Here is a 25,623-nt window from a genome sequence, read left to right as displayed (position 1 = left end):
TCGCCCGCATAAAACAAAACTGCAAGCTGCTGCTCTACCACTATACCCGCCTGTTTTTATGAGATATTAAACCCGATTTTACTTTCCTCTAGCGCCCTTTCCATCCTCACCATGTACATCATAAACAGCAGTGGTGACAAAACGGCACCCCTGCCTCAGTCCCTTGTTGATATCAACTTTCTCCTCGCTCCTCATCCCTTCCCATTCAACGTGAATGATATTTTCTAGGTAAATCTCTCTCAAAAGCTGTATACAATCATCGTCCAAGGCTTCCCCTTCCAGAATATCCCACAAAATGTTGTGGTCTGCCTTGTCATACGCTCCTGCAATGTCTAAAAAAGCAAAATAAAACAGTCTCCTTTCTACTCTAGATATTTCAATAGACTGAGTAAGTACAAATCAGTTATCATCTAGACGCCTGCCTATTCTGAAGCATTCTGAAGTTCTCCCAATATTTCATTATTCTCTGCCCAAGCTTGAAGCTTTAATTTGATTGCCTGCATTGCTAGCCTGTATATTAGCGATGTAATGGTCAACGGTCTATACGAGTGAATTCTATCTTTCTCCCCCTTGCCTTTATAAATTGAATTAATTCTACTTTGTCGCGAACTGTCTGGTATTCGTCTATCTTTTAAAGTTTGTTCCGCTGCATTCACCAGAGTTTCCTTACTTTTTGGTCCTAGTTCATTAATCAGCCTAACGGGAACCTCGTCTAGCCCTGTGGCTGTGGGCTTAGTAATTTTCTCTTTTTCTCTTCTTTTTTCCAATTCAAAATTTTCAGCATCCGCTCCTTTTCTACCTGGGTCTCTTACATGCTCTTTTTTTTCCTCAAGTAAAACCTCGTCATTGCCTTGGAAAGATTCGGCTGTTATTTATCGAATGTAATCTATAGCCGCGTTCCCTCCCAGTTTGTTTCCATCCTCGTGTAGGATATGTTGTATTGTTGTTGACTTCCTGCCTAATAGGTTTATGTGGTTACAATATACGCCAGGTCTGTCCTTCTTTTTCTCACATATTTCTGACATCCAACGTTCACTTTTACCTTTTATCTTTGCTTGAACCAGTATTTGAACCATAAGTTTTTCCACCCGCTATATTTCCCATTTACTGGCTAATTCATTCTTCGGCAACTGCGCTTTTTTTGCCTGTCTGTACTCTCGTGATGCTTTCTGTCGTTCGGCGATTACTTCTCGTATCTCCCTGTTCCACCAGCTTTTCAGTTTCTTTTTTCCTTTCCAACGAGCATGCTGCTTCTCTTTCCGTATTCCTGTCGTTATTACACTCAGAAGCTCACTATATTCCTATTCTTTACATGGCCATTTGCAAAGTTCTTCTTTGACTCTTGTGACTATATTTGCTATTTTTTCAGCGTTTAAATTTCGACTGGCCATTTTGCACTACTTGCTCTCTTTCCCAACTACATATCCCATTTTCGAAATGATGCGCTTATGGTCACTCGCTAAGCTGCTATACACTTCCTCATTAATGATGATTTCTCTCAACTTATCATTAATTCCTTCTGTCATCAGGCAGTCATAAGTTGTAGATTGCCAATTTCACACTTAGGCCCTGTATTCACGATAACGAGGTTATGTTGCTCACAAAGATGTAGCTGTTGTCGGTATAGTCATCTAGATCCTGTAAGTGGGCATTCATGTCACCTAATAGGATAATTTCGGCACCATTCCCGAAACCCTTAAAAATGGCATTCAGACAATCGACTAACTATTGATTCTTCTCTCTGCAATTATTTCCGGTCCAGAAATATGTTACGCCTAGCCAAGTTTTCTTCCCACTCATTGTACATGATAACCAAAGATGCGTTTGACATTTTGAATTCAGTCTTTTGCATTTGGCTCCCTGATGGATGAGCATTCCGATTCCCCCTTCCTTTCTTCTTTAGTTTTGTTGCACCCTTCCCAAACATAGTTCTGAATCACTGGCGGCTCTTCCTTGTCTCTAAGGTGCGTTTCTGTAACCGCATACACCGCAATTTGTTCTCTGTTTAACTGCTCCTCAATTTCTACCCACTTTTCCTTTCTTCTGCCGCCCTGCATGTTTATGGGGTCTATTGCATGGCTAGCTCTGTTTCTTGTTTTACTCGTTTTTCTCTTATTGACGGCGATGCTATTCCGGGTTTCCCCTAGGGGACATTCTTCATTACTACCTACACTGGTCTCCTGATCGCCCGTGCACCCCTCCCCCCCCCCCCCAAAAAAAAAAAAAAAAAACAAAGCAACCCGCCAGCTCACTTCTCGCCCAAGCCTGTGATTGAAGTGAATCCCGTCTCGTTGGAAACTACCACGCCTTCTCATTTTCCTGTTTACTCCTACAACCTCGAAACCTTTCTCACGGCTCATTGTCCAAATAGCGTCATTAGGAGCCACTATGGCTCTTTGTACGTTTCTGTCACGTACAGGCACCTCCGGCACCGTGCACACCACGATCTGCACCTGAGGAGACAGCTCGCGCAAGTCGTCTACCCCCTTCGGCAAGCGCTGGGCTAGTCCTGTCGCGTTTTTGTTTAGGGCGTCATTTAACCCACCTGCTACTACGACAAGGTTGCGTCCGTGAGCACTTTCCGTGAGCTTTGCTTTTGCTCGCTCCATGACAGCACCCAGTGTCCGTCCTGGAAATGTACCTCCCGCCACTCTTTCGTCACCATTCACCCTCGCCAGAATCCGTCTTCTTCATGGTGCGACGGCGCATGCGCCCTGCCCTAGCGGATTAGTCGGGAAACGTTTCGGAAAGGTCGCGCATGTCACCGTACGCCGGAAAGTCCCCCGAAAAAAAAAAAAAAATAAGCGCTTGGACGCGCTCTGCTGCGAACACTCGTGCCATGAACCGCGTTGGAGCTCCACTGGTAGCTCGACGTCGCTGCGGTGCCGAAAACGTGCGTAGCGTAAGACTGCAACTCCACTTTGAAACAGAAAGCGGCCACGGCTTCGTCCGAGTGGTTCGGACTGCACCGTGAAACACATAGTTGCCGCCTTTCGTTGATGGCTACTCAATTTAACGAAAAACCCGTGCGTTCCCCTTGGGCGACACTTTAACACATCACGTTGCTGATGAAGTCTTCTTGCAGCGTCGGTCCTCACTTGCTGGTGGTGCAGAGCGTGCCTGACTTCGCGTACTCGTTTAAGGCGCGGTAACACTGGGTCGATACGAGACCGACAAGACGCTCACGCTAACAGTTGACCAACAATTTAGTACAGTGCGTCACTGAAAGCATTTTATCATACCAGGCCGACAACGACGCAACCGACGAGCGCGAGTTGTCGCACTGCGACGGGCTTTCTTGTCGACGGCACCGACAATATCAGTGTGCCGACCATCGTGCGACCGAACCCTGCGCGATCGGCCATACCTGACATCGCGATAGTGACAGCGCCTTCGCTTGTATATATGATTGATCGCGCCAACAGTGAGTCAAAACATGTCTATGAAGTTGAAGTGCGCAAGCTTCAACCCTATCAAGCCGTGCACATGAAGTTTGAGCGAATGTTGATCCCGTTCAGCGAAGGTTAAGCTTGGCGCCGTCGTGTTCGTGCAGTCGCTACCGGCGGACCTGAACTGAAATGTAAGCAATTAGGACAAAGGAAACTGCTTTTATAGTTCAGTTCTGTCCTTCGCGATTAGAAATCACCTGCCCTTCACGTCGCACGGCGCTTACACAGTAGCTGCGAGCGGCGACACAGCACTGTGCCAACAACGGTGTCAGTGATGGTATCTATCCGCGTTATCGCAACAGAACAAAACCGCCTACAAACGAGCACTTAATTTATGCGAGCACAGTTTTCTCTAATAATGATTTATGGCAAGCGCAAACTGTAAGTGTGATGGAGTTAAAGAAAAGCGAGCATCCGAAATAAATAAACAGCCCGTAATATGTTATCTGGATCACAGTTGCCGTTGTTTGGGCGGTTCGGCCGCTCATACTGAGTCGTCTCAGGGTGGAACACATATGAGCAGATATGTATGTTTTGCTACGTTTAGAAATTATTTCATACCAGCAATGCACCTTTACCACAATATTTGACGCTAACGACGATCTGTGTCTGTAGATGTCGATGTAAACAAGTGCACCGCTTTGATAAATCCTGCGCGAAAGGCTGCGCTCGAATACTTCCTGAAAATGCGAAATGACTAAATAACGTTTAAAAAGAATACAAAAAGCGAGCTCCAAGTGCAGAAATCAGGGAGAACAAACTCCAAGGCAGCTGTGTCGGCAAAGGGAACTCAGCGTGCCTTTAGATGCCGCACTGTTTGCACAACAGCGCACTCAGGCCTGCTCACCCAGTAGTTATTGAGTGGTTCATGGCTTCCAGGAACGACATTCTGCCCCGGAGAAGCCATTAATAATGACTTACGATCCACGAAACGCAAATCTTACGCGCACTCAACGTGGACGCAGCTACACAAATCAACCGGCGAAAGACCCGGCACCCTTCCAAAACGTTTCCAGTGGCGTGTGCCAGAAGGCAGCACCGGAAAATGAAAAAAAGGCAGACTGCCTCTGAGCACTTGGCCAGGTTTTAGTCGCCTGCGGTAATCACCCTTTCGCTCTCTCCTACTGCCGAGGCCTCCCCCTCCTTCTCTTTGTCATCCTGTTCTGTGTGATTTGGACTTGACAAGTGGCATTGACCGCGGCGTTTCTGCCTTTCCTTTGTGGCCGCATGAAGGTACGTGCAGCTCTTTCCCGCTACCACCTTCCTACGCTGTACGCATTTCACTTGCTTTGCTGACACTCCCTCTCCCGTCACGTCCGCAGACTGCGTTCCATTGTCACGACCATTCTCTTTCCCAATGGCGGCCCTGTTCAGCTTTCCCTCGGCTGCTTGAAGTCTTTTTTCCACCGCCTTCCGTGCATCAAGCTCCATATTTAGCTGAGCTCTCCGACCTGTTTGACCAGCTCATCCTGGAAAGCCTCCATTTTCTTCAGCCTAGCATCGACATTGCATTGTCTGCCCGTTGACTCCATTTTGCCTCCATTCTCATCCGCACCCTCGTCTACCTTGGGGGACCCTCCCCGCACTGCACGCTTTACCGTCTTTCTTGCCATGTGTGGCGCTTGGTTTTCTCTAATACAAACACCGAAGCTTTCAGAGCACGAACCTTCTAGCAAATGCCGATACGCACCGAATCTAAATCCTGATATCATAGCGCTACAAGAAGTCAACGTGGAAGCCGGCCTCTCCTTTTACCGGGCTTTCCATTGCCGTAACAACTCCAAGAAAGTCACTACGCTGGTTCGCCGAGAACAGGTGACGGCGATCCACGACATCGAAACTTCTCCCCCCTCCGGCATCCCCCACGTTTTCGTGGAGATCATCCCGACGCGCACGTCAGATCCCAGCTTATTCATCCTCAACGTATACGTCGCCCCGCATTCAGACCCGAAGCTCGATGCGCTTTTTCGCTCGGCTCTCAAAGTCAGCCGCGACTGCCCCCTGCTCATCGTTGGGGACTTCAACGCCGGTCATACTCTGTGGGGATACCTGGGCGACACCCGCAAGGGTAGACATCTAGCAGAAGCCGCGCAAGAGTTGGGCCTCACGCTAATCAACGATACTACCACCCGCACCAGAATCGGCAGCCGAGGTCAGGTAGACACTAACCCGGACCTGACGTTCGTCGTCCACTCGCAAGACTACGCCTGGACGAACACCGGCGAAACTCTCGGAAGCGATCACTGCATCCTTCACACGGAAATCTATGCACGCGGCAAGCGTCGGCGGAAGCATCGCTTCTCGGTTACAAACTGGGACAAATTCCGCGAGTCCAGAAGAATGCGAGCCAGTGAGGGATCCATCGCCAATATCTCATCCTGGACGAGCCAACTCCTGGCCGACGTGGAAGAGCATACGGAACATCTTGACCCGGAAGACGCCCCGGAAACCTCCAACGTCGACAGCAGGCTGCTTCACATGTGGCAGGCAAGATCGAGCATGCTCCGGCGTTGGCAACAGCAGGGGAAAGATAACCAAGCCCTAAAAGAAAGAATCACTAGACTCGACGCAGAGATCTCCGATCACGCGACCGAGGTCACCCGGCAGCAATGGTACCAAATATGTGATCGCATGAGGGGACGCCTCAGCGCAGCCCGGACGTGGCACCTCCTACGCCACCTCCTGGACCCGGACACCACCAGGGCCGAAGGCAGAAGAAACATGGCCAAGTTAATCCACAGGCATGCTCAGGACCCGGGGGCGTTCCTGGCCGAGATGCGAGACAAGTACATCGGCCCGCAACTCAAGACACCGTTACCTGCGGCCTACCAGGGCCGGCCGAACGCGCACATAGACGAAGACATTACGTTCGCTGAGGTGTCGGCAGCCGCCTACAAGCTGCGGACGAATTCGGCGCCGGGTTCGGACCGCGTTACCAACAAGATCCTACGCAACCTGGACGAGGCCGCAATGGAGCAGCTCACCGAGTTCATTAACGAATGCTGGAAGACGGGCGCCATCCCGGAAGAGTGGAAGACGTCAACGATCGTCTTTATACCAAAACCAGGCAAACCACTCAATGCGGACAACCTCAGGCCGATTTCACTCACATCATGCGTCGGCAAACTGATGGAGCACGTGGTCCTAGACCGTCTCAATGAACACGTAGAAGATGGGGATGAGTTCCCCCACTCTATGTTTGGTTTCAGGCCACACCTGTCCTCGCAAGATGTGCTCCTTCAGTTAAAAAGGCAGGTGCTGCAACCCGAAAGTCCGGTCGACGCTCGCCGATTCCGGTGCCTCCTGGGCCTCGACCTGAAGAAGGCCTTCGACAATGTCGCCCACGCAGCGGTGCTCGAGGGCCTGACCCAACTGGGTGTCGGAAACCGAGCATACCAATACGTCCGAAACTTTCTCACCGACCGGAAGTGCCGGATCAAAGTCGGCGAACATGAAACTGAATTTATAGAGCTGGGGAGCCGAGGCACGCCGCAGGGATCAGTCATCTCCCCTTTTCTCTTTAACGCGGCGATGCGCGGGCTCCCGGAATTGCTGTGCTCTATCCCTGGGCTTCACCACAGCCTCTACGCTGACGACGTGACGTTATGGGCAGCGGCGGATGATCCACAAACTCTTCAAGAGATCATGCAACGCGGCATCGACGTCGTACAAGCTTATGCGGAGTCGAGAGGCCTGACGTGCTCACCGGAAAAATCCGAATACCTACTGATCAAGCCCGGCAGAAGCAGATGTCCCAGGGGATTACCACGGAGAAGGTGCTTCCTTGAACTTAAGGTCGGAGAACTCACCATCCCGGAGCGCCCCAGTATCAAAATATTGGGGCTAGACTTTCAGAACACGCTGCGCTGCGGGCTCATGTTAAAGAAACTCCAGAGGGCGACCAACTACACATTACAGCTCATTCGCCGGGTGGCTAATCGGCACCACGGCATGGGCGAGGGCGATCTGCTTCGGCTTGTGCAGGCATACATAACCAGCAGAACCATGTACTCGACACCATATGTCAAACTCGCAGCCACGGACTTAGCCAAATTAAACACCATGATCCGACGAAGCACAAAGGCAGCCTTGGGCCTTCCGGACCACGCGGCCACCGCAAGGCTAGAGGCCTTAGGCATGCATAACACGATCGAGGAGCTCTTAGACGCTCACCACACAGCCCAAATCCGTCGTCTCTCGCTAACCCCGGCTGGCCGCACAGTCCTCCGGAAGCTCAGTCTCGAGGCTATCCCCGAGGGGACAGAGTACATTACGATTCCGCGAAAGGTCAGGGGGCATATTTATGCCCCACCTCTACCCCGCAACATGGACCCCGAGTTCCATCAGGGCCGTCGGCAGGCACGCAGTGAAGCCATTTGGCGACGCTACGGCTCGCAAGATGGAGTGCTTTACACAGACGCAGCCAGACACCCTCGGGGTGACCTCATGACCGCGGTGGTAGCGGATCACAACGGAGGACTGATAGAATATACAACAATCACGGCTGGCCGAGTGGTGGAAGCGGAGGAAACCGCGATTGCCATGGCCATGCATGCGGAAGCGAATACCGTCATCAGCGACAGCAAGCAGGCCATCGGCAATTTCGTCCGTGGTAGAATTTGCAAACAGGCGTACCATGTCCTCACACGACGCCCCCTAAGCGGCTTGAAAACCCTCGTGTGGACCCCCGCTCACGCGGCTGTGCCCGGCAACGCGTCGGCTCACAGTCTGGCTCGAGATCTCGCGCGCCGAGCCTCGTCCGCGGATGCGGACGGCGTGAATGAGGAGGAGAGACACGAGGAACCCTGCGAGACCTATTATGAAATAGCTCATCGGTATCGCTTGAGGCGTCGCGCGCTTCCACCACCGGCCAAGCAACTCGACAAAACGCAAGCGGTCGCGTTTCGGCGACTTCAGACAAATACATACCCACACCCAAAATACATTAACAAAATCACGGGGGGCAGGGAAAGCGACAAATGTAGGCTATGTTCAGAAACAGGAACACTAACACACATAATGTGGGAATGCACCTCGCTCCCGTTCTCTCATCCCCCCGTCAGCAGCGAGACTGACTGGACAGCCTGGCTCAGTTCCGGGGACGTCGACCGACAACTTGAGCTGGTGGACTGGGCGGAAAAGGCCAAGCAGGCCCAGGGCCTTACTTGAGCCCTAACCCTCAGCCACGTCCCTCTTTACCCTTCCCCCTTTCAATAAAGTTTATCACCACCACCACCAAGATGCTTCAAAGTAATTATCACCAATGATTTAGAAGCAATAAATGTCGCACAGACTTAAGGTATGACACGGGTTCAAACACGCGGCCACGCTCTCACTGTCCTACCAAAGCAGTATTCTTGATACCAATGCACATACACTACAACCACTAATAGCTAATAGTCTTGCGACTTTCAAACTACTATTTAAAGGTTATAAAAACTTAAGAGGAAGCTTTAGCTCGGGCCCAACTCTGGCGCGGCCTGTTCAAATACATGTAAAACGCAAAAACGCTTTTCTGAGATGCCCCCTGGACCGCTTTTAATGAAATTTGTTGCATTTGAGAGAGAAAGTTAAATTCCAGTGGCTGTCGGAAGCGGAATTTTGATTTAGGGCCTGAATTTAGTGAAAACAATTTTCAAAAATTCGAGAGTTCGGAAAAGACGCACGAAGTTTATAAATTAATAATAGCTTTTCATCAAGAACAGATATCTCGTTCTGTAAGCGGCATATATTAGATCATTGAAAGTAGACAAATTCGATATGTCAATTTATATCTTACGTGAATTTGTTACGTTGTGTACAAGGGTTCTACAAAAGCTGTATTCCCATATTACTCCATTTTTTAAGACTAGTGTGTAACACATCAATTTGTCCGCTTCAGATGTGCTATTAGGTGCCATTCACTGAATTGTGATATTATTTGTCATTGCTGAGTTACAGAGTTGTAAACATGATAGTTTCGTATCGCGAAAATTTTCGATTCTTGTCAATTTTTAATAAAAAATGACGAGTTAAATTGAAAATTCGAGACCAACAGTCACTAGATTTTAAGTTTTTTTTTTTAATAGCGACAAACCTCGTCAAAATTGGTGTAGTGGTTGCCGAGAAAAACGAATTCTCCTTTTACATGTATTTGTATAGGAGCTCCCGAGCTAAAGCTTCCTCTTAACGTCCCACACCGTTGCATATGCTGAAACACATCGCGCAAAAGGACACTCTGACTATCCTGCAAAACTAAACATACACGAAACACACCCGCGCACATGAAAAAAAAAAAAAAAAAAAAACAACTAGGCAATTACTACTTAAAGGCTAAAAAATCTGCAAATAAAGAAGAAGCAAGCTCTAAGCATGCAGAAAAAAAACATGTTTTCGTTGCCGCCATGGAGCCCTGGAAAAACACGTCCGTCCACCACAAAAATCAGAAACAACATCCAAATGCGGCGGAGGCGAGCGCCATCTTGAAGCGTTTCAAGGGAGCGGGCGCGCCGCTCCGTGTACTCTGAGGTAGTTACGCGCCGGTGTGCGCAAATGGCGGACGCCGTCTTCCGTCTATGAATTGGAGAAACGCTGGAAAAAGGGTTTGTTTGAGGTTTCGTGTAACAGAATTATGTTTTGTCGTGCATTCAAATTACAATCCGGGAGCCATCATATCTGTAGGTTGTGTGTAAGTCGTAGTTCGCGGTTTTTTCACGTAGTTTAGCTTGAGAAATTCAATTAGTTCTGTCAATTCTTGCGTCACCTGGAAGGCCTGGGTATGTGTGGTTTGAAAATATTTTCGGTGAAACGACGTCCGACGCCGGATTTTCTACGACACGGGCTCCTTAACGCCCTCGCGTTAAAAGGCGAGTTTTATATTAAATTTTGGACACTGTTAGGGAAGCCGTTCACATCACTGGTGAACCGGCTACTCAGTGAAGGGACCTTGTCAGCGTCTCAACGAGAGGGGCTAATCACTCTCCTTTGTAAGGACGAGTCGAGGAGCACCGATCTGCGAGCATGGCGTCCAATCACGCTTCTGAACTGCGATTACAAGCTCATAGCAAAGTGCCTGTGCACGCGACTCACGCCAGTACTCAGCACTGTTTTGGGTCCGTACCAGGCATGTAGTGTCCAGGGGCGCTCTTGTCAGCTTCACGGTTTAGCAGTGAGGGACCTTCTCCTGTGGGCAAACACCAGGAAACTTCCAGGTATTCTTTGCTCCTTTGATCAGGAGAAGGCTTTCGACATTATTAGCCATAGGTACCTTTTCCGTGTTTTGGAAGAGGCTGGTTTTAGTGTGGGTTTTCGGCAGATGGTCCAAGCTTTGTATTCTCGACCGACTTCTGCTGTTGTCATACGGGACCGCGTCTCGGAGGCGTTCATTGTGGGGCGTGGTGTACGGCAGGGGGACCCCCTCTCACCTGCCCTCTACGTACTCGCTTTTGAACCGCTTCTGCAGAGGTTGTCCTGTGACAGCAGAATTGGCAGGTTCCTACTCCCACCAGGTTCCCCTCCGGTTGCACTATTTGCCTACGCGGATGACTTGTCCATTGTCGTCCCTGACGAAGCATCAGCTTGCGGCGTCTTGGAGGTCATGGACAGTTACTGCAGGGCGAGTGGTGCAAGGTTGAATAGGTCGAAAAGTGCAGCCATGTACTTGAACTCCACTCCGTCCAGTCCGCAGCCCGTTCATGGTCTCCCCGTGAAAACGCGGCTGCGCATTCTAGGCTTCCAATTCGAACCAGATGGTCTGTCTCCTGAAAACTGGCAACAGGCTAAGGAGAAGCTTGAAACCACAATTCAGCAGTTCAGCGCGTTGTCATGCCCATTGACTGCTCGAGCGACAATCCTGCGCTCACTTCTGTTTTCGTTCCTGACGTATGTGGCGTGTGTGTCTCCTGTTCCGACCCGAACCAAGCATATCTTGGAGAGGGTCCTCTTTCGCTTCCTTTGGAAGGGTACAAATGGTTGTGTAGCTAGGCGGGTGCTCAAGTTGCCCAGGGATAAGGGAGGACTCGGAATTCCCGACCTGGGCATCGTGGCTACCGCACTACACGTCAGATGGACCCAGGTCGCTCTTAACTCGGATATGCTCCTGACTCGAAGCTTTACCTCGTTTTTCCTTAGCACCCGACTCCGCTTGTTTTCGCAGAGCACTTTTTCGCACTGCGTTCCTCGTTCAGGTACCCCGTCCACCATTTATGCGGCGGCTGCCAACTCTTTGGTAAGCCTCCGCACGGTTCGCCCCGACATCGACGTAGTTTCAACTCCACTCCAAGAATTAGTAGACATCCTTACCCCAGGCCTCCCTCCGCATTGCCAAATGTATGACCTGTCCATTCACAGGCCAAACTGGAAGCTCATCACGGCTAGCTTCCTCGACGCTAGGCGAGCCACCTTTATGTATCGCCTGGCGCGAGGGTGCCTGCCGTTGGGCTACAGGCCCTTCACTGCCGTCCCGGTTAGTGGAGTGTGCCCGTTCTGTGGCGCTCGTGAGGACACGGTTCATGCCTTTACGCAGTGCTTGCTTCCTGCAGCTCTTCTCTGTAGGATCGCTAGTCTTTTTAATCTCCCAGGCATTCCTTATCAGACAGTCCGATTTTTGCACCCTTTGCCTAATCAGGCGGTCAACCAGTTCGTGCTTCTCCTCGCTGAGTGCTCCTACCAAGTGTGGTTGGCACGACGCGATGCAGTTTTCGGGGGGAGGGCGCCGGGCCTTCACGAAGTGCTTGCGAAAGCACGGAAGGAGGTCTGGTTCCATCTCACCCGGGAGCGGCACCGCTTGGGCGAGAAGAAGTTTCTCGAAGTGTGGGCCCGTCCTGCGGTGATTTTTGATGAGTCAGGCGGAAAGCTTTCCATTAAGTTATGATGCATGCTCCTAAGGTCGCTCGACTCGGCCGTGTGCGCCAGTCGATCTACGGGGTTTTGTCTGGTTCAGCGGAACCCAGAGCTAGAACCGGTGGTGGCGCACCCTTGGTTGGTCGCGCTGCTCCGCGGACGGCTTTGGTACTCTGCATGGTTGTATGCCTTGGCCTTTTTTGCGCCGAGGCAGTCCGAGGGTCATTCAGGCTTAAGTCCTGTAAGACCGACATGGCTGTTTGTGTGTTGTGTGCGGTAACTCTGTGTTGCTGCACCACAACAGCCCCCTTGTCCGGGAAGGACCGTTGGCCCGAACCAAGTCCCCCCACCCAGTCAGCCCGGGTTGTGGGGGAGTACCGGGGTCAATGTATCGAATGATGCTGGGTTGATGAGTACACGAAAGCTCATGGACGCGGCGCCTTCAAAGGTGCCAAGTCCTCTTCCCATCTGACAACGGTAAAAGGCGACGACGAACGCGCGAGCTTAGGCACTAGCGTGCTCGAGCGGTTCCGCCGAGGGGCGCAAACTAGCCAGCTGTGGAAGAAGACTATGATTCTGGAGCCATTGCTGATGATGATGATAGTTGTCGCTGATAATGATGAGTGGCACGAGCGCGCTTGCGCCGAGGGGCGCCAACGAGCAGTTCGCGGGTTGTTCGTGGACGGCGGAAATGTCTTAGCCATTTACAGCTTCGTTGTAGAAGTTACTTTCCAACTTCTTAGTTTAGAGGATCACGTGTTTTTCAGTGGTTATCTATCTGTCTGTCTTTCAGGAAAGTCCTCAGTTGACAGTCTGCGTTGTGTCTGTGCCTTTCCTTCCTTTCGTCTCTGTTGTTTCGCGCTGATGCCCATGTCAAGAAGGTTCTTCATAATCGTCTATCCTTTGTTATTTGTGATTGTGCTTCCCGCACTGGGTGCGTGCTCATTTCGCCGGGCGCGCATTTGCCGACTCTGACCCAACACATCTGTTATGCGACGAAAGGAAAGCGATCTGCATGCCGATGGGCGACCACAGGAAGTAATTACCTTTACTCGTTGTAGAATTGCACGAATACGTTCGCTTGCGATTTTAGCGAAGCGAGTTTCACTGATCGCAATGTTCAGTAGCCCACAGCTTGAAAGACGAGATGAGGATGAAATCACCGTTATTGTTCGTTGCTCAAAATTGTACGTGACATCTTGAAGTTCTCGCCGCCGTTGTAACAATGACAGAAATATTTTTTTTTGTCTACAGCTTTTTTTCAAGGGTGTTCGCTCTTTCGTGTTCGGCTGCTTTTCCGGTACCATTCTCTAGCTTATTTGCTTATTTTTTATGTTGATTAATTTTCAGATCTATATAAAGAACGATGAAGTGGAAACAGTTGGGTGGGACGAGCTCCATTACGATTATGGAGGTCGGATCATTAATTTAGCTGCCATGTATAAAGGCCTCGAAACGCGTTGCTCGTTCCATTGAAAGCGATCGCAGCGACTTCCTGTTCTTGAAGGAAAGGAAAAACGATGCGATACGTTTGAAGAAACCGAAGAAAAGGAAAAACCCTAAATAACGAAGGCGTTCATACAGGGAGAGATACGTCAAGCATAGGCGTCAGCGTTAGCGACTGTCTCCATCACAACCGCTTAAGAAGAATGGAAGGAAGACAGAAGAGGCTGGCATGGCGCCCGGGGGTTACTTTCCATTTCTATTTCTGAAAGGTCGCGATATGGCCGAGATTAATAGTCTCTAACCCGTTCTTCGCTTCGCAATTTATGTTATTTCTATATACCTCTTTTTCTTGTCCGCCCGAGTGCCCCATACATAAATACGTGCATGCAGATAAGGTGGCGTGCACGCGGTACTAAACGCGAATGAGCGTCCGCATGCAGTGAAATAATGCCATCCTTGACTTCTAAGGTTTGCTGGCGTTTGTATTTTTCCATTCGGGAAGCAACAGAGAACCAGGGTCGGCTGATCTCTCCTATAGTGCGGTGCTCCCTTCGAGGTCTTTATTTTTTCGCTTTCCGGAGAATGCGAATTTGCATTTATGCTAACGCCAGCGAAAGGAATGTACTCGATCGCGCACTCTCCAAAACGTCTCCAACACGACCACCCCATGTACTTTTTTTTTTCTTTTTTGCCTTCACACATCTCAAGACCATTTGATCTCGACCACGAAAAACACCTGCCTCTCCTACGATATCACGTCAACTAATGTTAACGACGTAGAACGTTAACGTCTCTTTTATCTCTTAACTCCTTTCCCCCGCCTAGCCTAGCAAACCGGACGCGCGTCTGTTACCTCGCTACCTTTCCTTCTTTCGTACCCTCCCCCTCCTTATACCGCGCCAAAGCGAGCCTCATCAAAAATGTTAAAAGATTGCGTAATACATGGATAAAAACTTCAGAACGAAGTTCATTATTTTGACTGTACCTTTGCCGCGCGTTATGAAATGCGCATTCGTTATCATCAGAGCTGAAGTGCCGACACGTCTCTGGCAAGAGGCGAAGGGCCGCATCTCCATCCCCCCCCCCCCCCCCCCCCTGCCTCTCCTTTTTTTGCCTCTTTTGGATCAGCCAGTTACGCAATAACATACTTCCTTCTCAAGTGAGGTTTGCTTTTTCCCGAGACGAAAGGCCGAGCCAAAACAAGGCGCTTACCGCTCGCCTCAGTGGCTCAGTGACGATGGCGCTTTGCTACCGAGCACGAGGTCGCGAGTTCGGATCCCTGCCGCGGCGGCCGCATTGCAATGGGGACCAAATTCAAGAACTCTCCTGAACTCAGATTTAAGCACACATCAATAAATAACCCAAGCATTTCCAAATTAATCCGGAGTCCTCCACCAGGGCGTTTCCCATAGCCTAATGTGCAGTTTTCGAACGATAAATCCCACAATTGAAAGAGCTCTAACCACAAGAGCTCATGTGTGCTGTCGTTTCAGCTAAAGAAAAAAAAAACGCGCATATTCTCAGCGATAGCGACGGCTGCGGAACTAGCAGCTCTTTGCTCTGTACGTCGTCTCGTCAACCAAGAACGACAGCGAAGATGGTCGATATTCAGCGTCTCGAAGGCAGCTCTGAGGTCTTTGCCATCAGCCCTGCCGCGCGGGCCGTACGAACAACTGATGTTCGATATTATAGTGATTATACGTACCTTGGCCGTGAAAAGCCACCACGCCCCACCTCAGTGGCTTCCAAGTCACTGCGGCGCGTTTTGACTCTGTCTCCACTAGCTTTCTCTGTCTCTCTCTCTCTCTCTCTACCTTCTTTTTTTCTCATATTTCAACTACCCCTGAACCGTTTTCCAGTGTAGGAAAGCAAACAATACTTTTTTTTTTCTGTTTTGGATGACTGCCTTTCTCCTTTCTTTCGTTTCTCTCTCTAAACATAAGTTTTCAGGGAACTCGTCGCTTACCCTTACAAAAATTTTTAGTAACATTTTATAAACCGTCTTTAGACAAATGTTACTAGAACCTATCGACATTCTATAAACCGTCTTTAGACACCGTAACAACTTCCTGGTCACCTCCTACCGACTATTGGCCACCGATATTGAATTGAAAGTATAGATATAAAATGTCGATAGAATTCTTACCGACTGCTTATTATCTTATGTCGTTAGAAAGTGTCAACTGTGAAGCGACTATTTATTGACCAGCTTTATACATCCTAACAACTTGCTAGTAACATCTTGTCGACTATTTGCCACAGATAGTTCACAGGATGTTACTAGGAAGTTGTTAGGATGTATTAAGGTAGTTAATAAATAGTCGCTGCACAGTTTTTGGAAGTACATAAAAATTTTATTCAGAGGTAGTTACTTTTGCAACTATATATTGCAAAAATAAGCTTTGATTATCTCTGAATAAAATTTTTATTTGCTTCCTAAAAACTGTGCAGCGACTATTTCTTAACCACCTTTATATATCCTAACGACTTGGTAGTAACATCCTGTCAACTATCTGTCTGTGGCGAATAGTGATTGCCAAGTGGCTAGGCGTGGCATGCAACAGAAGAAGACAGGTTTCCATTTGTGCTTGAACACATCCATTTAATATCCCCGGGCTAGTAAGGAGGACGAGTTCTCCAGCTGCCCTGGAAGTAGGCTGAAATGTTGCGTTGTGTAGTCTAGAAAAGAGAAGAAAAAAGGCAATATATTAGTCTTGCTACAGTGACATTGCAACACACCATGCATCTGTTTCTTAAAAAGGAAGTGCACAAGAGACAAGCTTTCAACCCTGTGAGCTCTAAACATCTCCACCTGTTTTGTGCAAAGTCCTAAAAATCATGAAATGACTGAATTAGTGCATTGAAGCTGGGAGCGTGATGGATGTGCGTAACACTAACAGATGCACGACAGATAAACTATATCATACAAATTGTCATCTACAAACAAAAGCTGTAAATCAACTTCAGTTTAATGAACTTCGATATTCGTATTGTGACCAGTACATGGAAGTTTCATGTGTGAATTATCTTAGGAAAGGCAAGGTGCCAGTCATAACTGTGCTGCAGCTTTGCTTGGGCACAGGTACATAGAAGAGTTGACTTTTGTGTTGCACTTAAGAACCACGAAATGATACAAGCAACATGTAAGCAGTTGAACAGGCATTACGGACGTTCTACAGCAAGATTAGAAAATGCCTTTGCTGTGCAGGCAGACATTGTCAAAGTGAGCTTGTTACTAAACATGTTAGCTTTCCACAAGACAGGATATTATGTTATCAGTGCAATCATATGACCAGGGCCTCTATCACAAAAATACATATGCCAACAGTAATGACAATTTTCTAGTTATGGTGGCAAAGCTTGCATTATAATATGCTATTATAATCAGGTTAATAGCTATTTTAGCAGGAAAGAAAGGAGTATACCCTAAGATAGCACTGAAATTGCCATGAAAGGAGTTTTGTTGAAAACTGCACAAAGAATATTAAGGTGCTTCTTCGTGACACACATACCTACTATGGTGTTGACCTTCTTGGAATCCAATGGATCCTCCTGTGGAAGGCATTGGACAGCCGACCAAAGAAGGACCTCCCTTCAGTCTTCTATTGAAAAAGGAGCTTTAAGGAGGCCCTCGGCGAAGAGAAAGCCTAAGTTGTTAGCATCCAGGCACAGCCTCTTCAGCAGGCCCTTTTCAACGTATACACCGTCACCGATGTCTACCTGTGAAAGAATACAACAACCACAGATTCATTTTATACACGTTTGTTCAAGGAATGGTTAGGAAGTAGGGTACGGTTTGCAAAAACGGAAGTCGCTGCTCCTTGTTGATTCGGTTTAAAGAACAAAGCAGCCTTACGTATACCATACATGCATTGTACTGAGCTGTGTACTTTTACGTAAGACTAGAAAGTATTGGGAACTTCAATGCGAAAGAAAGACATTCATCTGCCTAGAACTAAGCAAATGTGTGCCACCCCTTGACACAGAGTGAGATCTGGTGCTGTTTTAGTGATTAGCAGACATTGAAAGTTTCAAGCCTCATCGAGTATTGGGCCAAGCTGTGCTCGATTAGTGACGCAAAAGTGCTCGAGAACTATCAAAGAAGATGCAATTGTCTTGAAATACAATTCTGACTTCCCCTTGCAGACATGCAGTTTTCAATTTACTGACTGCACTTGGGTGTAAAGATTTTGTCTGACAGAGTGAATAAACCACATACACAAGCAGCATTTTCATAGTTAGCATAGTCTTTAATAGGTACTGATACCTTCAATTTAGAAAGCCCTGTATATTGGGCCTCATCAAACTAATTTCACAAAAGGTTTGTCAAGGTAGAAGCATAGAACTTTAGTAATTAGTAGACAGGTGAAAGGAGTTAATTACTGCAATTATTACTGAAAATTTAATTTTAGACAGCTCATCCCAATGAGAAATTGATGCAAGCAATTTGTACATGCCACATAAGCATTTAGATATCAAAAATAGACATTAGAGAAAACCTTCCCTTAGATGTTCATTAGTACAAGCAGCCATGCCCTCGAGGAGACATAACTTCTTTTTCTGTAAGCAGAAAGAGGCTCGAGTATTTTATTGACACATATATGTGCCCATGCATATATGTCATCTCTGTTGTAAACCTTTTTTTCATGTACATGCAAGGTGTGTTTATAACATCTCATTGTGCACAAAATTTGCGTAATAATTTAAAGACCGCGATTTTGTAGCGACGGTATTCCTTTTCGCTATTCGTTAGTAGGCTGACCGACGCCCCGGCCCGTGCTACGTACTGCAGCTGCCGGCCGTTAGCGGTGGGCGAGAGGAGCGATATAGAATCGAGGGGTAAGTATCGCTACAAAATCGCAGTCTTTAAATTATTACGCACTGCCGTAACCTACGATTGCAAGAGCTGACATCTCGTTATTAAGATTTGGTTGGTCTGTCTTTCTTAAAGGCCGGCGTCTGATTGAAATGTCTAGATTAAAAATGCACCTCGTTATTGTAATATCGGCCTATATCCGCTCTGTAACATAGAAGACAAATACGCGAAGACACTCAAAAACATAAACAATACACACAGGTTCTCGCGACGCGGACCTCCAAACGGAACTATATACATACAAAAATCTTCATACAAGCTTCTGTCTGCTTAAGCGTCAAACATAGCAATCGTGTGTCAACGCGCGAAGCCCATGATACATCGACGTGTACATTACACATGTACTGTACTTGCGGGAATGCCTATATAGCGAATAACTTCTTGCCGGGAAACTATCGAACGAACACCAACTTTCAATGTGTTTTCATAATTGTGTGCCCATTCAGGCATAGCAATCAAGGCGGGTAGCAGAATGCAAGTACGCTGTAACATCAGAGGAAGCTTTCGTGAAATTGCTTGCTAAATGTGCACAGCAACATGGCTAACCTACGATAGGAAAGCGCTTTGCTCTAGCTAGTTACACAACGCTCATTACGTAAATCATAAGCTTCAAGAATGCGCGCAAGCGCCAAACTTGCTTACCTTTCAAGACTTGGCAAACGCTCCTCCGTCTAACAGGTACAGAGGCACCGACGTTTCTCTGGCGCAAGCACTGTAGAACTTCCGATGAACTCCAGCTCCACAAACGCACAACCTTCAACAGTCTTCCAAACACTACAATTCGAAGCCCCAGTACCAGACTTTTCACGAGAGCGCGGGCAGGCAGCTCGGCAGAACAAAGGCAGCTCGGACGGGCGCTGTACTAGGGCACTCACTGACGACACTGGTGGATCGCACGAAACACACGGCGAACTAATGGCGTTACACGAGTCCGGAGGGTTTGGGATGGTTACTGCACACGACAAGGAGCACGTTTTGTCTAGGCACTTCTAAAATATAACTCAAATACCACCTTACTGCAAGGAGCATTCACTACAACCAACGTGGTGTGTCGACCAAACAAATACTGCAGTAGCGCCACTCTGCGGTTTTTAAGAAAAATGCATCTTAAATTAAAAAAATGCGTGTTTTTTCCTAATTATATTCGATAGTCCTTTAATAGATTTGTTTGGTCCGAAAGTGTGTACTTTGTACTTTGTGATACGAAGTTTAAGGAAATGTATATGTAATAAAAACTGAGCGGATGTTGCCTTCAAGATTCGCAATTGCTTCAGGTGCATGCAGGTTGCAAAAGCACGGCCTTCGAGATCAGACTTTGTCACTCAAAGGAAGCCGTAGTGGGAGGCGGAGAGGCATTTAGGCCCCAATCGTTGGGTTTACAGTGCCTAGGTAGGCTTTCTTATTTATAAAGAATATACGGGGACTTACCGAGCCACGAGCGAGCTATACAGACACACGCGGTACAATTCGGTGTCCGATCCGACGTGCGGCGCTGCATGCTACGGCATGAGCGGCGCGTAAGCTCCGCCCACATCCAGCTCCCCAGCTTGAGTTCATGTCCACGTCGAGAAACGCAATATAAACAACTCTGCACAACACTGCTTCGCTTTACGCGAACGCTGTCGATAAAAGTATGCCCCTGTGAGTGACAGAACACTTCACGACGGCGCGTTGTCCACTGACGGCTCCGCTAAAGCCAGCGATATGGCCGGTAGGCATAGCTAGGCGGACGCTGCAGCCGACGGCGCTTGCGATCCAGCCCGAGCTCGTCGAAGAGTGCTTATTTTTGCCAAAACAATTAACACTGTACACTTAGGTCGGCCGTAATTAAATGCAATTGGTTTACTCGACGCAGTCGTTGCGAAGGGCAAACGTGCAAGCGAAGCGAGCGGCCTCGCTCAGACGGTCGGTGTGCGATGTCTGCTCGCGAAATGCCCTCGCGTCGCGGCTCCCGATCTCACCAGTAGCTTAGTGCTAGTGTACAAGGCGCTGGTTTGCATAACAGGCACACGTTCGAGATAATTTTACTGAACTGGTAACTATTTCATGTCAGAAACAAACGGCAGCAGGCAAGGAAAAAGAATAACTGCGAGAAACCGGCCAGCCAGCACCGCCTCCGTGGAGGGAACGTCAGAGAACGTCACATGCCAGCCGCGCTGCCATTGGCTGCGGCCAGACGACGGTGCAGTTGTCGGACACGTCGGACGATGAAAATCTGCCCGGTTTGTCGCACGCCCGACGTCCAATCCGGCGCTTCGGCACGGCAAAACACCTCGATTCGGGCTGCAGTTTCGGCGCGTCGGACGCCGGATCGGACACCGAATCGGACCGTGTGTCTCCCGCTTTAGTTGGCGAACACGAGCCGATCAGCGCGCCGTCCGTGCAGCTCCGTCTAGTGCGATGGTGCATGGCCTACGGGCATCTTTGACACCTACTGAGCACAAATTCATGATCACCGCTCATATACACGCTTCCCATGGCACTAGCTGTCGTGTTTTCGAGAATACGTGCCCTCATCTTGAATTGGTGAGACCATATTTCCTCTTAGCATCCGGTATTGGAAGCAATTTTTTTCTATGAACATTCTACTATCATCTGTTACTAGGAAGTTGATTAAAAATTAGGAAAACAGTTACTGTGCAAAAAAAAACGTTTTTTTAAAAGCAGCCAGTCTTTGCATATTCAATTATAGTTCAGATGCTGTTATATGTTCATTTTTCACTAAATCATTTTTAACAACTTTCTAGTAACCAGCGTTACTAGAAAGTTGATTGAAAATTGTGGAAATTTACACCTGTCCATGAAACAAGACTGTATTGCACCAGCCATGTTCACTGAATAATTATAACCTTATTGAATAATATTCATGCATGTCTTGTAACTTGGGTTATGTTCTTTAAGAACATAATTATTTTTATTGACTTCCTATTGAATCGTGTTTCTAAAGAGTTAAAATAGTGTGTCTTAACTTTCTAGTAACTTTCTTTTTACATACTGAAGTTAGAAAAGAAGTAACCAACTTTCTTTTGACAAACGTTACTAAAAAGTAAAAGTCAATAGGATGTTACTAAAGTTGATAGGATGTTGATAAAAGTTCTAAAGAAAGTAAGGAAGCATTTTTGTATGGGTAGTCACCATTATTCTGAAAAATATATCCATCTGAATCAAAGAAAAACAACCAATATTATTTTTAAAGAAACCAAGGGAGGGGGGGCGGGGGACCGACATGCACATAGGCTGCTTTGATTGCACAAAAAATAACATTCTTGCAAATAGCAATAACGAATACAAGAGGAGGGGGTAAGGTGTGGGGGAGGGGTATCGGCTCTTGTTAACCAGTTTGCTCCTCCTTTTCCATTACCTGTTGTGTTACGTATAGATCGCGGGGAAAGCGCTTACGCAACGGGCGGCAGTCCGTGACAGATTAATTACAAACTTGGAAGGGTGGTGTAGCGGAAGCCGAGTGTGTTCTCGGCACCGTTACTCTCTGTAATGGTGTCGACGGCATTGCAGCGGGTCTAGTTGAATAGTCTTCTTTACGACAGACTGCGCCTCGGTGAAAAAGAAAACAGAGGCAGCGAACGATGTTCTGTTCAGTATTCACTTTCATACATAGTAGGCAATGTTGCTATGAAGGCTGCAGAGACTTTTCTTGCTACTCGCAACCATAACCAATAGTTAGTGCATCACGTATGAATAGTAATAATTTCTGGACTTTTACTTGCCAGAACCACGATATGATTATGAGGCACACCGTAGTGGGGAACACCGGATTAATTTTGACCACCTGGGCTTCCTTTAACGTGCACCGAATGCACGGTACGTTGGCCTTTTTGCATTTCGCTCCCATCGAAATGCGGCCGCCGCGGCCGGGATTTGATACGGTGCCCTAGGGATTGGCTTGATGAAACATGGTTATAACGGCGCGTTTTGAGGACGGGTCACAGAAAGATTGCACGGAGGACAGCGTTACAGAGGATCGACGACTGTCCTCTGTGCATTCTTCTTGTGTTCCGTTTTCAAAATGCGCAGTTAAAACTGTGTTCCATCTAAGTCTCTTACTCGGGATTGCCAGCACAACGCCAAAGCCATGCCCTACCTCACGACGCCGGGTATCACAAATGAAAACTACAGGTATGCGTTTTGTTATCCCATGTTAAATTAAGTCTAACATATTTAAACCATATGAACTGACGTAATTACTACATGGAATGCGTCGTAGATCTAACACTCTATAAATATATGGTGTCGCGTCTGTTGTGCCTTGTTATTAAAATGTGTTCATGCATTCTTGTTCTACACGGGTGTCATTTTGCTTTCTACATGTTCGTATAGTGAGACACTTATATTGTTTGGAATTTGAATCCTACCTGCTTAGTCTTGCTCAAGATCACAGTATACCTGTAAATAAAAAAAATAACCGTATTAACCGTCGACCACGCGGAGGGACACGTTTCTGCGACCATGCAGTCGTATCCATGGTCGCAGCGCATCGATCGCTCTCGCGACCAGGACATACAGTACATCGCATGCTTCAGGCTCTAAAATGCACAAATAATAGATGACTGGATGTATCCTTACCTTTACACATTGTACTTGTAGTATAAGAAGCAGTTACTCCGTGGAGAGCGTCGCAGGCCAAAAACAACTGCACTGCGAGACGCCGCTAAGTGAGGCATCCGAGGCCGCACAGCGTTCGCACGTAGCTTCCGCAACGTTTCCTGCTAAACATGAAACCGCGTATAGTGCGAGGAGCCCAATAACGTGTGCACCAGTGCAACACCTGTTCCTCCGACACCAGTCCTTCTTTACTTGTTTTGCTTTAATGCATCCGACAATCCGGGAGCCTTAAGTCGCCTTCCCCGTGTCAACTAGAGGAAAGAAAACGAAAAGAAACTCGCCTAGCTTATATACGAAGGTGCGCCAAAACCACAGAAAAAAAAAGAAGGGTCTTAAGCCTGGCGATAAGCAAACGCAGGAGCCGCCATTTCCACTCCGCAGTGTCCAAGTTTGCGTAAGGCTGTTGACAGTTCTTTGTCAACGCCGTCAATTTGCCGAACAGCTTTGATCAGTGGCTCGAGCGCGGGACCTTTCGCTCGCACGCGTGTTCGCTGCATCGGACGAGTCCGATGACTGTGCTTGCTTTTCATTATAACCCACGCTCCTCGCAAAGGAAGGCGCTTGCGTCTTCATATTTAATAGCTTTTCCGTTAAACACGTCGCGGTGATGTAGCTCTAATATGGGTGAGGGGATATAATTCAGTCTTTCTTTCTTTTTCTTTCTTTCTTTCTTTTTCTTTCCTTCTTTCTATCGCTTTCCATACAGCGTTAGGGGGACACTGAAGACATTTTTGTACATTACACAGGTCGGCTGTAAGGCCAGCCGCGCCGCCCCCTTAGTTACGAGCACTAGCCTTTGCACGTGCTGCTCAAGTAAAACGCGAAAATCTATTTGAAATGCCTGATTAGTTCGGTACGCTAGCGCTGTCCTTTCAAATGGATCCGCCGAGGGCGAACGGCAGCTTTGCCTCGGAATACACTCCAGCAAGAAGCGCGCTCGCAAAATGGCTGAAAGGCCACCTGAGGCTTTAAGATGATTCAATCCCGCCTCCTCCTCAGCTTTTCGTTTCCACGTGTGCGAACAGTCTTCCAATAGGAGCGGTGCTCTCCTGTTCGCGACAATGAGTGCTCTGAAATAGGAAAAAAAAAAGAAAGGAGCTTTGCTTTGACAAGTAAGGCAATTTAATGAAGTCATATTAAACACTTTTTTTTTTCCGCTCGCAGGAGTGACAGTGTGATGATGCAAAAAAGACAGTGTTTAAGCCTCTCAGTCGACTACTTGCACAGAAGCAAATAGCAGAATTATTACTTAAGGATTTGTACCTACCTAGTGCTGAAAATTAGCACCTGCGCTGTACACGAAATGGCTACAAATATATTTTTAACTCTTATTGGTCTAGCTGCGCCGTCGCTTTCTTTGTTTCTTTGAGCATGCTACATTATACGTTGTCTTGTTACGCGAACTCAAACACGCGCGATAAACTATGCACAAAGCTTGCGTTCAAGGCAAGGTCTAAAGGCTGGCACGAAGAAAACGCGGTCAGTGCGGCCGTACTTTCTACCATCGGCTGCCCCTAGAAGAACGAACAATGTTACCGAGGCACTTAAGTCTCCTTACGTGCACTGAATGCGAAAGCAGCATGACTCAATTAGAGAAGATAGAAGACGCTAGCGTTCTGTCCTGTGTGCTTCTTGCAGCCGTTCGTTTCCTTCATCGCGCTAGTTAATGATGTCTCATGACAGTATGACTTCTCCGCGCGATACTTTTAACTTGGTCATGTGATCGAATTGAGAAAAGTCAATTTTGAGGGTGGACCACTCAAATTTCGGAGGTGGGCCAAGTCAATATAGGGTGTGGGCCAGGTCGGTTTTGAACGTGGGCCAACCTAATTGGGAAATCAACTTCTTGGGTGTTGGCCACCCAGATTTTGTGGGTGGGCAAAGTCAATTTTGGTAGTGGGTGAGGTCGCTTTCGAACGTGGGTCAAATCAATTTTCGAATGGAGCAGAATCAGTTTTCTTGGGTGTGGACCACGGCGTCTGTGGGAGCGTCAGAAGGTCAAGCGCCGGGATCGTGGCGTCATCACTTGGTCACGTGGGTTTTGGTGCCACCTGATGTTAACGCCGGATGCCGGATTTTCCGCTTCATGGGGCATATAATGCTTTCGCGTTAATAACTTGTCTATGCTCTCCTGTGGCCATGAAAACGCTTTTCAGCAGGTACGCATGCGTCTTCAAAAAATTTGGAGGGCGCTTTTCGCCTTTAAGAGTGGAACACGATAGCATTCAAAGATCCCTGACTGCTTCTCGTTCTTTCCGGCAACTGAAGCTTATGCAAACGTAATGTTTACCGGGAAACGCTGGCGGCGAACGCTATGCTCGAAGGCGAGCTTTCTGGTCGAAACGCGGCTTCTTGCGGGAGCCAATCCCGGAGGTAGCACGCGCACGCACGCACGCACGCACGCACGCACAC

At 47.9% G+C, this 25,623-nt stretch overlaps 1 protein-coding gene and 1 long non-coding RNA gene across 2 annotated transcripts in view; one reads left to right on the top strand and one right to left on the bottom strand.

Moving 5' to 3' along the window:
- Positions 1-25,623, top strand: part of LOC126541978 (phosrestin-2-like) — a 375,838-nt gene that overhangs the window by 138,644 nt on the left and 211,571 nt on the right. The gene's annotated exons all lie outside the window — the stretch shown is intronic.
- LOC140215935 (uncharacterized) lies at positions 16,297-19,698 on the bottom strand. Its single transcript, XR_011892529.1, has 3 exons — positions 19,234-19,698; positions 17,228-17,435; positions 16,297-16,394 (listed from the first exon to the last, which is right to left on the bottom strand). It is a non-coding gene; the product is annotated as an uncharacterized lncRNA (long non-coding RNA).

The sequence above is a fragment of the Dermacentor andersoni genome, chromosome 2 (assembly GCF_023375885.2).
Source record: "Dermacentor andersoni chromosome 2, qqDerAnde1_hic_scaffold, whole genome shotgun sequence".
Classification (NCBI taxonomy): domain Eukaryota; kingdom Metazoa; phylum Arthropoda; class Arachnida; order Ixodida; family Ixodidae; genus Dermacentor; species Dermacentor andersoni.
This window is presented reverse-complemented; position numbering and strand designations above follow the sequence as displayed.